Consider the following 12,768-nt stretch of genomic DNA (forward strand, 5'->3'; position numbering starts at 1 on the left):
GTACTTTTGTATTTATTTTAGCTAGGTAGTTATTAAATAGTTAATAACTATTTAGTAACTATTCTACCTAGTTAAAATAAATACAAACTTGCCTGTAAAATAAAAATAAACCATAAGATAGCTACAATGTAACTATTAGTTATATTGTAGCTATTTTAGGATTTATTTTATAGGTAAGTATTTAGTTTTAAATAGGAATAATTTAGGTAATGATAGGAATTTTATTTAGATTTATTTAAATTAGATTTAAGTTAGGGGTGTTAGGGTAAGACTTAGGTTTAGGGGTTAATACATTTAATATAGTGGAGGTGATGTTGAGGACGGCAGATTAGGGGTTAATAAGTATAATGTAGGTGGCGACGGTGTTGGGGGGGGCAGATATGGGGTTAATAACATAATGTAGGTGACGGCAGTGTAGGGGGAAGATTAGGAGTTAATAACATAATGTAGGTGGCGGCGGTGTAGGGGGGGGCAGTTTAGGGGTTAATAACATAATGTAGGTGGTGGTGGGCTCCGGGAGCAGCAGGATAGGGGTTAATAAGTTTATTAGAGTGGCGGTGGGCTCCGGGAATGGAAGGATAGGGGTTAATAAGTTTATTAGAGTGGTGGTGGGCTCCGGGAATGGCAGGATAGGGGTTAATAAGTTTACTAGAGTGGCGGTGGGCTCCGGGAATGGCAGGATAGGGGTTAATAAGTTTATTAGAGTCACGGTGGGCTGCGGTAATGGCAGGATAAGGGGTTAATAAGTTTATTAGAGTGGCGGTGGGCTCTGGGAGCAGCGGGATAGGTGTAAAACAGTGTAGTATAGTGTGGGTGTTTAGTGACAGTAAACCAGTAAAGTTGGGAAAAAGCCGAAGAGCAGCGAGATCAGTGACCGTTAGTAAACAACAGTCTGCTGCTCATTACCCCCGTACTTGGTGCGCAGCTTTTTTACAGCTTTTTTGGTAACTTTGGAGAGCGTATTCAGGTCAGTGGCAGCTATGTTAGGCGATCTTAGGCGAGTGTATTTGTGCCGTCGAATGGAAGTTAACGGCTTGATAAGTAGGCCTCAATGGGTGAACCCAATCTGCCGATTTCTGGTTAAAACTCTAAATATTTCACATTAACTCTATGGTTTAATTTTGTTGATACTAGAAAATCAATCAAAAAGTATCATACTCAACAAAACCTCATGAATGTAATTTCCAAATCAGTAACAGTCTAAAAGTAGCAACAATAATATTAAGAAACGTTATCGACTACATTTCTCAGCAAACAGCCACAGTAACATACCCGGCCCCTCCCACCAACGCTTTTTTTCAGTTGTAAGTGACTTCATCAGGGTGAAAGGGGCCATCATACTCACATTGTCGCTTATATATCTAAATGCATTAACATGGTTATTTACAACAAATCCTATGATAGGTGTAAGCATTCACAGCCTATCATTCTGGCATATTACATAATAACATAGAAACATAGAAGATGAGGTTGAAAAAAGATAGAAGTCTATCAAGTTCAACCTATACAAATCTAATATACTTACAAAAAAGCTCCATTTGAGCTTAAATTAATCTCATTAAAAAAGGTGACATTTAAATTACACAAACAATCATATCCCTGAATTCTGTTTCTAGCCAGAAATGTATCTAAACCATTCTTTAAAAAAATCTAAGGTATTGGCATTTACTACCTCCTCAGGTGATAAGTTCCACAATTTAATTGCTCTTACAGTAAAAACACGTTTACATTGCTGGAGATTAAATCTCCTTCCCTCCAGCCTTAAATTGTGACCTCTTGTCACAAACAATTTTCTTGGAATAAACAGAGATTCTGTCATTTCTGTACATGTTTAGATATCTCTTGCTCAGTTTCAGTGTATCCACCTGGTTCATGAAGAAACCATTTATCCAGTTGAGGGAGACAGGATTATGTTATTTACACCAGATGGTAACTGATACTGGAAACTTGATTTGTATCATTAGGGATATTTAAGACAGAAAATGTTTGTCTATTTTGCCTACTTAGTAGTCCTGGGGTTTGGAGAAGCTTATCAATATAATGCCCTACCAATAAACCAAGTTGAAAGGCTTAAATGGACAGTCAACTAAAAAATTGTTATTGTTTAAATAGATAGATAATGCCTTTACTACCCATTCCCCAGCTTTGCACAACCAGCATTGTTATATTAATACATTTCTGTCTGTTTATAAGCCACTAAAGACATGCTCTTTTCACATTCTTTTTTATTAGCTTACACAACAGGGGAGTGCTAGTTGATGTGAGCCCTATAGATAACATTGTTTTCACGCCTGTGGGTTGTGGATCACACTGCACTAATTGGCTTAAATGCAAGTCAATAGATAATAAATAAAAAGTCATGTGATCAGGGGGCTGTCAGAAGAGGATTAGATATAAAGTAATCACAGAGGTAAAAAGTGCATTAATATAGTAGTAGTAATACATCAACCATACAAACAGGCATTCCTAGGCACTCAACGGATGAACCCAATCTGCTGATTTCTGGTTAAAACTCTAAATATTTCACATTAACTCCATGGTTTAATTTTGTTGATACTAGAAAATCAATCAAAAAGTATCATACTCAACAAAACCTCATAAATGTAATATCCATATCAGTAACAGTCTAAAAGTAGCAACAATAATATTAAGAAACTTTATCAACTAAATTTCTTGGCAAACAACCACAGTACCACACTCGGCCCCTCCCACCAACACATTTTGTCACTAGTAAGTGACTTCACCTGGGTGAAAAGGACCATCATACTCACATTGTTGCTTATACAGGGAGTGCAGAATTATTAGGCAAATGAGTATTTTGACCACATCATCCTCTTTATGCATGTTGTCTTACTCCAAGCTGTATAGGCTCGAAAGCCTACTACCAATTAAGCATATTTGGTGATGTGCATCTCTGTAATGAGAAGGGGTGTGGTCTAATGACATCAACACCCTATATCAGGTGTGCATAATTATTAGGCAACTTCCTTTCCTTTGGCAAAATGGGTCAAAAGAAGGACTTGACAGGCTCAGAAAAGTAAAAAATAGTGAGATATCTTGCAGAGGGATGCAGCACTCTTAAAATTGCAAAGCTTCTGAAGCGTGATCATCGAACAATCAAGCGTTTCATTCAAAATAGTCAACAGGGTCGCAAGAAGCATGTGGAAAAACCAAGGCGCAAAATAACTGCCCATGAACTGAGAAAAGTCAAGCGTGCAGCTGCCAAGATGCCACTTGCCACCAGTTTGGCCATATTTCAGAGCTGCAACATCACTGGAGTGCCCAAAAGCACAAGGTGTGCAATACTCAGAGACATGGCCAAGGTAAGAAAGGCTGAAAGACGACCACCACTGAACAAGACACACAAGCTGAAACGTCAAGACTGGGCCAAGAAATATCTCCAGACTGATTTTTCTAAGGTTTTATGGACTGATGAAATGAGAGTGAGTCTTGATGGGCCAGATGGATGGGCCGTGGCTGGATTGGTAAAGGGCAGAGAGCTCCAGTCCGACTCAGACACCAGCAAGGTGGAGGTGGAGTACTGGTTTGGGCTGGTATCATCAAAGATGAGCTTGTGGGGCTTTTTCGGGTTGAGGATGTAATTTGTAATTTGTTTTTATTTACTGTAATTTAGTGTTTGGTTTTTTTGTACTTTAGATAATTTAATTTAGGTAATTATATTTAATTTAGTTAATTTATTTAATTATAGTGTAGTGTTAGGTTTTATTGTAACTTAGGTTAGGTTTTATTTTACAGGTACTTTTGTATTTATTTTAGCTAGGTAGTTATTAAATAGTTAATAACTATTTAGTAACTATTCTACCTAGTTAAAATAAATACAAACTTGCCTGTAAAATAAAAATAAACCATAAGATAGCTACAATGTAACTATTAGTTATATTGTAGCTATTTTAGGATTTATTTTATAGGTAAGTATTTAGTTTTAAATAGGAATAATTTAGGTAATGATAGGAATTTTATTTAGATTTATTTAAATTAGATTTAAGTTAGGGGTGTTAGGGTAAGAGTTAGGTTTAGGGGTTAATACATTTAATATAGTGGAGGTGATGTTGAGGACGGCAGATTAGGGGTTAATAAGTATAATGTAGGTGGCGACGGTGTTGGGGGGGCAGATATGGGGTTAATAACATAATGTAGGTGACGGCAGTGTAGGGGGAAGATAAGGAGTTAATAACATAATGTAGGTGGCGGCGGTGTAGGGGGGGCAGTTTAGGGGTTAATAACATAATGTAGGTGGTGGTGGGCTCCGGGAGCAGCAGGATAGGGGTTAATAAGTTTATTAGAGTGGCGGTGGGCTCCGGGAATGGAAGGATAGGGGTTAATAAGTTTATTAGAGTGGTGGTGGGCTCCGGGAATGGCAGGATAGGGGTTAATAAGTTTACTAGAGTGGCGGTGGGCTCCGGGAATGGCAGGATAGGGGTTAATAAGTTTATTAGAGTGACGGTGGGCTGCGGTAATGGCAGGATAAGGGGTTAATAAGTTTATTAGAGTGGCGGTGGGCTCTGGGAGCAGCGGGATAGGTGTAAAACAGTGTAGTATAGTGTGGGTGTTTAGTGACAGTAAACCAGTAAAGTTGGGAAAAAAGCCGAAGAGCAGCGAGATCAGTGACCGTTAGTAAACAACAGTCTGCTGCTCATTACCCCCGTACTTGGTGCGCAGCTTTTTTACAGCTTTTTTGGTAACTTTGGAGAGCGTATTCAGGTCAGTGGCAGCTATGTTAGGCGATCTTAGGCGAGTGTATTTGTGCCGTCGAATGGAAGTTAACGGCTTGATAAGTAGGCCTCAATGGGTGAACCCAATCTGCCGATTTCTGGTTAAAACTCTAAATATTTCACATTAACTCTATGGTTTAATTTTGTTGATACTAGAAAATCAATCAAAAAGTATCATACTCAACAAAACCTCATGAATGTAATTTCCAAATCAGTAACAGTCTAAAAGTAGCAACAATAATATTAAGAAACGTTATCGACTACATTTCTCAGCAAACAGCCACAGTAACATACCCGGCCCCTCCCACCAACGCTTTTTTTCAGTTGTAAGTGACTTCATCAGGGTGAAAGGGGCCATCATACTCACATTGTCGCTTATATATCTAAATGCATTAACATGGTTATTTACAACAAATCCTATGATAGGTGTAAGCATTCACAGCCTATCATTCTGGCATATTACATAATAACATAGAAACATAGAAGATGAGGTTGAAAAAAGATAGAAGTCTATCAAGTTCAACCTATACAAATCTAATATACTTACAAAAAAGCTCCATTTGAGCTTAAATTAATCTCATTAAAAAAGGTGACATTTAAATTACACAAACAATCATATCCCTGAATTCTGTTTCTAGCCAGAAATGTATCTAAACCATTCTTTAAAAAAATCTAAGGTATTGGCATTTACTACCTCCTCAGGTGATAAGTTCCACAATTTAATTGCTCTTACAGTAAAAACACGTTTACATTGCTGGAGATTAAATCTCCTTCCCTCCAGCCTTAAATTGTGACCTCTTGTCACAAACAATTTTCTTGGAATAAACAGAGATTCTGTCATTTCTGTACATGTTTAGATATCTCTTGCTCAGTTTCAGTGTATCCACCTGGTTCATGAAGAAACCATTTATCCAGTTGAGGGAGACAGGATTATGTTATTTACACCAGATGGTAACTGATACTGGAAACTTGATTTGTATCATTAGGGATATTTAAGACAGAAAATGTTTGTCTATTTTGCCTACTTAGTAGTCCTGGGGTTTGGAGAAGCTTATCAATATAATGCCCTACCAATAAGCCAAGTTGAAAGGCTTAAATGGACAGTCAACTAAAAAATTGTTATTGTTTAAATAGATAGATAATGCCTTTACTACCCATTCCCCAGCTTTGCACAACCAGCATTGTTATATTAATACATTTCTGTCTGTTTATAAGCCACTAAAGACATGCTCTTTTCACATTCTTTTTTATTAGCTTACACAACAGGGGAGTGCTAGTTGATGTGAGCCCTATAGATAACATTGTTTTCACGCCTGTGGGTTGTGGATCACACTGCACTAATTGGCTTAAATGCAAGTCAATAGATAATAAATAAAAAGTCATGTGATCAGGGGGCTGTCAGAAGAGGATTAGATATAAAGTAATCACAGAGGTAAAAAGTGCATTAATATAGTAGTAGTAATACATCAACCATACAAACAGGCATTCCTAGGCACTCAACGGATGAACCCAATCTGCTGATTTCTGGTTAAAACTCTAAATATTTCACATTAACTCCATGGTTTAATTTTGTTGATACTAGAAAATCAATCAAAAAGTATCATACTCAACAAAACCTCATAAATGTAATATCCATATCAGTAACAGTCTAAAAGTAGCAACAATAATATTAAGAAACTTTATCAACTAAATTTCTTGGCAAACAACCACAGTACCACACTCGGCCCCTCCCACCAACACATTTTGTCACTAGTAAGTGACTTCACCTGGGTGAAAAGGACCATCATACTCACATTGTTGCTTATACAGGGAGTGCAGAATTATTAGGCAAATGAGTATTTTGACCACATCATCCTCTTTATGCATGTTGTCTTACTCCAAGCTGTATAGGCTCGAAAGCCTACTACCAATTAAGCATATTTGGTGATGTGCATCTCTGTAATGAGAAGGGGTGTGGTCTAATGACATCAACACCCTATATCAGGTGTGCATAATTATTAGGCAACTTCCTTTCCTTTGGCAAAATGGGTCAAAAGAAGGACTTGACAGGCTCAGAAAAGTAAAAAATAGTGAGATATCTTGCAGAGGGATGCAGCACTCTTAAAATTGCAAAGCTTCTGAAGCGTGATCATCGAACAATCAAGCGTTTCATTCAAAATAGTCAACAGGGTCGCAAGAAGCATGTGGAAAAACCAAGGCGCAAAATAACTGCCCATGAACTGAGAAAAGTCAAGCGTGCAGCTGCCAAGATGCCACTTGCCACCAGTTTGGCCATATTTCAGAGCTGCAACATCACTGGAGTGCCCAAAAGCACAAGGTGTGCAATACTCAGAGACATGGCCAAGGTAAGAAAGGCTGAAAGACGACCACCACTGAACAAGACACACAAGCTGAAACGTCAAGACTGGGCCAAGAAATATCTCCAGACTGATTTTTCTAAGGTTTTATGGACTGATGAAATGAGAGTGAGTCTTGATGGGCCAGATGGATGGGCCCGTGGCTGGATTGGTAAAGGGCAGAGAGCTCCAGTCCGACTCAGACGCCAGCAAGGTGGAGGTGGAGTACTGGTTTGGGCTGGTATCATCAAAGATGAGCTTGTGGGGCTTTTTCGGGTTGAGGATGTAATTTGTAATTTGTTTTTATTTACTGTAATTTAGTGTTTGGTTTTTTTGTACTTTAGATAATTTAATTTAGGTAATTATATTTAATTTAGTTAATTTATTTAATTATAGTGTAGTGTTAGGTTTTATTGTAACTTAGGTTAGGTTTTATTTTACAGGTACTTTTGTATTTATTTTAGCTAGGTAGTTATTAAATAGTTAATAACTATTTAGTAACTATTCTACCTAGTTAAAATAAATACAAACTTGCCTGTAAAATAAAAATAAACCATAAGATAGCTACAATGTAACTATTAGTTATATTGTAGCTATTTTAGGATTTATTTTATAGGTAAGTATTTAGTTTTAAATAGGAATAATTTAGGTAATGATAGGAATTTTATTTAGATTTATTTAAATTAGATTTAAGTTAGGGGTGTTAGGGTAAGACTTAGGTTTAGGGGTTAATACATTTAATATAGTGGAGGTGATGTTGAGGACGGCAGATTAGGGGTTAATAAGTATAATGTAGGTGGCGACGGTGTTGGGGGGGCAGATATGGGGTTAATAACATAATGTAGGTGACGGCAGTGTAGGGGGAAGATAAGGAGTTAATAACATAATGTAGGTGGCGGCGGTGTAGGGGGGGGCAGTTTAGGGGTTAATAACATAATGTAGGTGGTGGTGGGCTCCGGGAGCAGCAGGATAGGGGTTAATAAGTTTATTAGAGTGGCGGTGGGCTCCGGGAATGGAAGGATAGGGGTTAATAAGTTTATTAGAGTGGTGGTGGGCTCCGGGAATGGCAGGATAGGGGTTAATAAGTTTACTAGAGTGGCGGTGGGCTCCGGGAATGGCAGGATAGGGGTTAATAAGTTTATTAGAGTGACGGTGGGCTGCGGTAATGGCAGGATAAGGGGTTAATAAGTTTATTAGAGTGGCGGTGGGCTCTGGGAGCAGCGGGATAGGTGTAAAACAGTGTAGTATAGTGTGGGTGTTTAGTGACAGTAAACCAGTAAAGTTGGGAAAAAGCCGAAGAGCAGCGAGATCAGTGACCGTTAGTAAACAACAGTCTGCTGCTCATTACCCCCGTACTTGGTGCGCAGCTTTTTTACAGCTTTTTTGGTAACTTTGGAGAGCGTATTCAGGTCAGTGGCAGCTATGTTAGGTGATCTTAGGCGAGTGTATTTGTGCCGTCGAATGGAAGTTAACGGCTTGATAAGTAGGCCTCAATGGGTGAACCCAATCTGCCGATTTCTGGTTAAAACTCTAAATATTTCACATTAACTCTATGGTTTAATTTTGTTGATACTAGAAAATCAATCAAAAAGTATCATACTCAACAAAACCTCATGAATGTAATTTCCAAATCAGTAACAGTCTAAAAGTAGCAACAATAATATTAAGAAACGTTATCGACTACATTTCTCAGCAAACAGCCACAGTAACATACCCGGCCCCTCCCACCAACGCTTTTTTTCAGTTGTAAGTGACTTCATCAGGGTGAAAGGGGCCATCATACTCACATTGTCGCTTATATATCTAAATGCATTAACATGGTTATTTACAACAAATCCTATGATAGGTGTAAGCATTCACAGCCTATCATTCTGGCATATTACATAATAACATAGAAACATAGAAGATGAGGTTGAAAAAAGATAGAAGTCTATCAAGTTCAACCTATACAAATCTAATATACTTACAAAAAAGCTCCATTTGAGCTTAAATTAATCTCATTAAAAAAGGTGACATTTAAATTACACAAACAATCATATCCCTGAATTCTGTTTCTAGCCAGAAATGTATCTAAACCATTCTTTAAAAAAATCTAAGGTATTGGCATTTACTACCTCCTCAGGTGATAAGTTCCACAATTTAATTGCTCTTACAGTAAAAACACGTTTACATTGCTGGAGATTAAATCTCCTTCCCTCCAGCCTTAAATTGTGACCTCTTGTCACAAACAATTTTCTTGGAATAAACAGAGATTCTGTCATTTCTGTACATGTTTAGATATCTCTTGCTCAGTTTCAGTGTATCCACCTGGTTCATGAAGAAACCATTTATCCAGTTGAGGGAGACAGGATTATGTTATTTACACCAGATGGTAACTGATACTGGAAACTTGATTTGTATCATTAGGGATATTTAAGACAGAAAATGTTTGTCTATTTTGCCTACTTAGTAGTCCTGGGGTTTGGAGAAGCTTATCAATATAATGCCCTACCAATAAGCCAAGTTGAAAGGCTTAAATGGACAGTCAACTAAAAAATTGTTATTGTTTAAATAGATAGATAATGCCTTTACTACCCATTCCCCAGCTTTGCACAACCAGCATTGTTATATTAATACATTTCTGTCTGTTTATAAGCCACTAAAGACATGCTCTTTTCACATTCTTTTTTATTAGCTTACACAACAGGGGAGTGCTAGTTGATGTGAGCCCTATAGATAACATTGTTTTCACGCCTGTGGGTTGTGGATCACACTGCACTAATTGGCTTAAATGCAAGTCAATAGATAATAAATAAAAAGTCATGTGATCAGGGGGCTGTCAGAAGAGGATTAGATATAAAGTAATCACAGAGGTAAAAAGTGCATTAATATAGTAGTAGTAATACATCAACCATACAAACAGGCATTCCTAGGCACTCAACGGATGAACCCAATCTGCTGATTTCTGGTTAAAACTCTAAATATTTCACATTAACTCCATGGTTTAATTTTGTTGATACTAGAAAATCAATCAAAAAGTATCATACTCAACAAAACCTCATAAATGTAATATCCATATCAGTAACAGTCTAAAAGTAGCAACAATAATATTAAGAAACTTTATCAACTAAATTTCTTGGCAAACAACCACAGTACCACACTCGGCCCCTCCCACCAACACATTTTGTCACTAGTAAGTGACTTCACCTGGGTGAAAAGGACCATCATACTCACATTGTTGCTTATACAGGGAGTGCAGAATTATTAGGCAAATGAGTATTTTGACCACATCATCCTCTTTATGCATGTTGTCTTACTCCAAGCTGTATAGGCTCGAAAGCCTACTACCAATTAAGCATATTTGGTGATGTGCATCTCTGTAATGAGAAGGGGTGTGGTCTAATGACATCAACACCCTATATCAGGTGTGCATAATTATTAGGCAACTTCCTTTCCTTTGGCAAAATGGGTCAAAAGAAGGACTTGACAGGCTCAGAAAAGTAAAAAATAGTGAGATATCTTGCAGAGGGATGCAGCACTCTTAAAATTGCAAAGCTTCTGAAGCGTGATCATCGAACAATCAAGCGTTTCATTCAAAATAGTCAACAGGGTCGCAAGAAGCATGTGGAAAAACCAAGGCGCAAAATAACTGCCCATGAACTGAGAAAAGTCAAGCGTGCAGCTGCCAAGATGCCACTTGCCACCAGTTTGGCCATATTTCAGAGCTGCAACATCACTGGAGTGCCCAAAAGCACAAGGTGTGCAATACTCAGAGACATGGCCAAGGTAAGAAAGGCTGAAAGACGACCACCACTGAACAAGACACACAAGCTGAAACGTCAAGACTGGGCCAAGAAATATCTCCAGACTGATTTTTCTAAGGTTTTATGGACTGATGAAATGAGAGTGAGTCTTGATGGGCCAGATGGATGGGCCCGTGGCTGGATTGGTAAAGGGCAGAGAGCTCCAGTCCGACTCAGACACCAGCAAGGTGGAGGTGGAGTACTGGTTTGGGCTGGTATCATCAAAGATGAGCTTGTGGGGCTTTTTCGGGTTGAGGATGTAATTTGTAATTTGTTTTTATTTACTGTAATTTAGTGTTTGGTTTTTTTGTACTTTAGATAATTTAATTTAGGTAATTATATTTAATTTAGTTAATTTATTTAATTATAGTGTAGTGTTAGGTTTTATTGTAACTTAGGTTAGGTTTTATTTTACAGGTACTTTTGTATTTATTTTAGCTAGGTAGTTATTAAATAGTTAATAACTATTTAGTAACTATTCTACCTAGTTAAAATAAATACAAACTTGCCTGTAAAATAAAAATAAACCATAAGATAGCTACAATGTAACTATTAGTTATATTGTAGCTATTTTAGGATTTATTTTATAGGTAAGTATTTAGTTTTAAATAGGAATAATTTAGGTAATGATAGGAATTTTATTTAGATTTATTTAAATTAGATTTAAGTTAGGGGTGTTAGGGTAAGACTTAGGTTTAGGGGTTAATACATTTAATATAGTGGAGGTGATGTTGAGGACGGCAGATTAGGGGTTAATAAGTATAATGTAGGTGGCGACGGTGTTGGGGGGGCAGATATGGGGTTAATAACATAATGTAGGTGACGGCAGTGTAGGGGGAAGATTAGGAGTTAATAACATAATGTAGGTGGCGGCGGTGTAGGGGGGGCAGTTTAGGGGTTAATAACATAATGTAGGTGGTGGTGGGCTCCGGGAGCAGCAGGATAGGGGTTAATAAGTTTATTAGAGTGGCGGTGGGCTCCGGGAATGGAAGGATAGGGGTTAATAAGTTTATTAGAGTGGTGGTGGGCTCCGGGAATGGCAGGATAGGGGTTAATAAGTTTACTAGAGTGGCGGTGGGCTCCGGGAATGGCAGGATAGGGGTTAATAAGTTTATTAGAGTCACGGTGGGCTGCGGTAATGGCAGGATAAGGGGTTAATAAGTTTATTAGAGTGGCGGTGGGCTCTGGGAGCAGCGGGATAGGTGTAAAACAGTGTAGTATAGTGTGGGTGTTTAGTGACAGTAAACCAGTAAAGTTGGGAAAAAGCCGAAGAGCAGCGAGATCAGTGACCGTTAGTAAACAACAGTCTGCTGCTCATTACCCCCGTACTTGGTGCGCAGCTTTTTTACAGCTTTTTTGGTAACTTTGGAGAGCGTATTCAGGTCAGTGGTAGCTATGTTAGGCGATCTTAGGCGAGTGTATTTGTGCCGTCGAATGGAAGTTAACGGCTTGATAAGTAGGCCTCAATGGGTGAACCCAATCTGCCGATTTCTGGTTAAAACTCTAAATATTTCACATTAACTCTATGGTTTAATTTTGTTGATACTAGAAAATCAATCAAAAAGTATCATACTCAACAAAACCTCATGAATGTAATTTCCAAATCAGTAACAGTCTAAAAGTAGCAACAATAATATTAAGAAACGTTATCGACTACATTTCTCAGCAAACAGCCACAGTAACATACCCGGCCCCTCCCACCAACGCTTTTTTTCAGTTGTAAGTGACTTCATCAGGGTGAAAGGGGCCATCATACTCACATTGTCGCTTATATATCTAAATGCATTAACATGGTTATTTACAACAAATCCTATGATAGGTGTAAGCATTCACAGCCTATCATTCTGGCATATTACATAATAACATAGAAACATAGAAGATGAGGTTGAAAAAAGATAGAAGTCTATCAAGTTCAAC

The sequence above is a fragment of the Bombina bombina genome, chromosome 1 (assembly GCF_027579735.1).
Source record: "Bombina bombina isolate aBomBom1 chromosome 1, aBomBom1.pri, whole genome shotgun sequence".
Lineage (NCBI taxonomy): Eukaryota > Metazoa > Chordata > Amphibia > Anura > Bombinatoridae > Bombina > Bombina bombina.